Raw genomic sequence first — 3,724 nt, 5'->3', positions numbered from 1 at the left:
TTCAAAATTCGAAACACTGTGATCAAAAGTCAGAGAGTTCTCTTTCACTGAAGCATCCTATGGTTTGCTGTCTAGCTTGAAAATGAAGACCAGCAGAGAGAAATATCTACTAAGTGGAAAGGGGGCATTCAGTTATAAAATGTTGTTATATATTATTGTGCCACAGGTAACTACCTTAATTTAACTAGCTGCCTTGGTTTGAAAAAGTTATAGCTGGGACTGAGTGATAGCAAAAGCACCACTTCCCCTCTCTTACAACTACATTTTCGTGAATTCATCGACTCTGTGCACTTTATCTTCTCTATGAGGATGTGCTCAGTAATGTCATTTTCATTTCCAAGATGGCCATCACTCTTCTCGGTCTCACTTATTGTGTCGCCATGGCTCTGCAGGTTGGGGCAGCACACATAAGGGCGGATGAGGAGACACACATGCCGAGTAGGCACAGGCATCCAGCAGCACCATCATGCAAGTCAGAGGTACATTGTATCAATGAATACAGAAGTGGAGAAATGCAGTGCAGTATGCAGGTTATACAAAAGGCAACATTCTACAACTCTACAAAACGTCCAGTAAAATGGCTTACACCACTTGTTGATCAAGGTGCAGCTGAGAGGCACAAGAGCCTTCTACAAAATGTCGCTTCAAGCGTGTTAGCTGAGAGCTCTTTCTAGCCTAACCTAAAGACAGTGCACTGACTAATGCCAAGTTTATAAAATAACAACTGCTTCCTATAAAATAATAGAAGAAAGACTGATTACAACAATTCAAAAAATATTTTATGAAAACCCCAGTACTGCATACCTGTTTAGTTTTCAGAAAGCTGAAAAATCAGTTATGAGCAGAGCAAGAACATTGCATGAACAAGCATAGCCACAATCCTTTGCGGGCACACCCAATAGGCCTCATTAAGACCTTGCAGGTCCGGAAACAAGGATGCTAGTAAGCTTACCGGCACCCTTTTTTCCAAACCGGCAAATTACAAGTTAGCCTGCCGGGGCTGCTGCACCCGACAGGTCAGACCCTGCCTGGCGAGCAGCCACGGTAGGCAAAGCCGTCACAGAAACACTGGCACTGTCTGTAATGGTGCCAGTGTTTCCGTAAACCCACTCCCGTGGAGTCCTATTGGACTCCACGGGAATGGGGACTTACACTTACCGGCACCTTGCTTCCCGTTCTGCCAGGACTTGTAATGTTACGAGTCTAGCAGCAACCCGCTGGTAGCACCGGCAGGGTCACCGCCGGACTCGCAATGAGACCCATTGTTTACAGGCTCACCATAAAAGTGTTGAGTGGGTTTGCGAAGTTAGTTTGTGAAACGTTACATCTGGTAAAAATATACGTCTTTTTTTATTTTGAATAGGCTGTCTTTCCATTTAAGAGTTGTTGTTGGAGTTCCATCTCTGTGATCTGATTTTTAAAAAAAGTGCATGTAAATTATGTATCCAATTGTCTAATAAATATATAACCAGATCCCGCTTTGCATAATGATAATCTTTTGAGTAATAATTACATATTTTTGTTCGCGAGAGTCTTCACGGTGATGCTTGCATCCATAATTCATTGGGCAATCGACTACTTGTTCTTGGAGTCACCATGACATTGTTAGGTAAATGAAAACAGTGACGGAAACGGACAAGGCCACGACGATACCGTTTTCTTAATTTGCATTTCACATAGACTGTCACTTCCTCCCTCATTCATCTAAACCTAATTCTGCTCGCTCTTGTGTTTTTCTTCTTTTTAGTTACCCCTTCCAAATTGTGACCATGGAGGATTGTTTTCTTGTTTAATATTTTCATTTACTTAATTATTTCATTAATGGAGGTTGACATTTCCACCTTAAAAAAATCTAAAAGAGGTGATGGGAAGAGCGTGAGAGACTGTGATTTGCTATTAAGAACGCCATGGGTGCCATAGAAACAGTCTTAGAGTGTGCACCAGGTTTGATATTAGTAGGTGACCTTTCCTTGCCTGGATGCAAGGAAGTGATATAGAATAGAATAGATGTGTTATAGAAGAGAATAGATGTGTGTTGTAGAAGCATTCAAGGAGACAGGGGTATGACAGAGCATCACTATGATTAGGGAGACTCAATTTAGGTCAGTGATGAATGCCAGAATACCTGCGTTCCCTTTTGGGCCCAGTGGCGACCCACCTATTACAATATGTGCTGTCGGTGGATGTCTGTCTGCTTGTATTTTCCACACTATACTATTGCATTATAGAAGAATGATATAAAGTACCCATAAGGGGCAAAATATCTCGGGGAGAGGAACTGGGGGATCCATTCCCCCCAGCAGAGAGGATGTGAGCCGAAGCATGTGCTTAGACTAGGTTTGTATCTTTAAATTCAGGATTTTGCCTGATGCATTTCAAAATACATATAGGTTTTTGCAGCAACCTTAGCTGCCTTCAGAAGGTGTTTCTGGAGACCAGGGGAGATGGGATATATGTGGCCATGAGCAAGGTCTCTATTGCACATGTCATGGCCCTATCCAGTGGTTCGGGTGTATTGGAATGAGGTGCTACCAAAGACCATGAAAACAACATGCAATCAAATACCTAATGAACCACTGAGCATTCATCTAAAGATATATTTAGGTTTGTGAATCTGGCCCTACTACTAGCCAAACGCAGTATTGTGATGTGCTGGGTGTGACCTACGCCGCCTGATTATGCCCAATGAATGAGAGAAATAATTTACTGTAATGAAGTGGAAGAAACTTACAAGACAATCTCACCCAAAACGCCATCCAAGGAATTTTGTTTCCAGCTTTCAAGTACATCTTGTTCGCTGGTGAGAGAGTGCATTATACTTGCCACAAGAGGAAGAAAATGCAGTACAATAGCGGAAAATTGACTATACATTTTTTTTAATTTTTTTATTTTTCAATTATTTTTATATTTATTTAGCCTACATCACCTGCTATTCCCAGGCGGCGGTCTCCCATCCAGGTACTAACTAGGCCCGACACTGCTTTACTTCAGAGATCATACGAAATCCAGTGTATTCAGTGTGGTGTGGCCATAAATTAACTATAAATTTAAAAGAGTGATGTATATACATTCATAAATATCAGAAATTATCGACAGCAGGACAGGACATGGTAATAACATGTGTATAAATGTATGTACAAAATGTAACCTGATATATGTATTACTTGTGATAGACTCCATGAATTGACGCCTGAGCGCAATGTTGTCTAAAATATGGGTGGTTGGAGGGTGGTACTGGGTATAATTGTACAATGTGGGTGTTGATCTCACTTTAGAAAATGTACCATGATTACAATTTTCAGCTGACCCTCTAAATGCCTTGTCCAATGAAGTGTATTTAATGGAAAGTTCAAGTTGGTACAGATTTCAAGATCGAAGAGCGTTATGCTTAACCCCACTCAACACACTAAATCTTTCCATAGCTCCCAAGTGAAACTCGGTTGGAGGGTATGGCCGCCCATGTACCCTCATATTGTAGCAATACATGACTTGTCAAGTATTGCTACAATGTGTGGGTACTCCTACTGTGACCACCTCTAGGAACCCTAACCCCTCAAGCTCCCCATATCTTGGGCTCTAGTCCTGGCATTCTGATGAAAGTAATTCCCCTCTGTGAGGTGGCTTGGCTCATTTTGCGAATTTCAGCAAGGGAGAGAGAGTCTGATGGGCATTTATGTTTTTGACTTGTACGCTAGTTCTGTTGCTCTACTGTAAGAGTCATGTC

General features: G+C 41.7%; 1 pseudogene; it reads right to left on the bottom strand.

Moving 5' to 3' along the window:
- Positions 1-2,914: 2,914 nt before the first annotated feature.
- Positions 2,915-3,036, bottom strand: LOC138529113 (5S ribosomal RNA; annotated as a pseudogene).
- Between the last annotated feature and the right edge of the window lie 688 nt (positions 3,037-3,724).

The sequence above is a fragment of the Ambystoma mexicanum genome, chromosome 7q, assembly GCF_040938575.1.
Source record: "Ambystoma mexicanum isolate Mex_15411 chromosome 7q, UKY_AmexF1_1, whole genome shotgun sequence".
Taxonomy (NCBI): Eukaryota; Metazoa; Chordata; class Amphibia; order Caudata; family Ambystomatidae; genus Ambystoma; species Ambystoma mexicanum.
The sequence above is the reverse complement of the archived record's forward strand: the minus strand, read 5'-3'. Positions and strand labels throughout refer to the sequence as shown.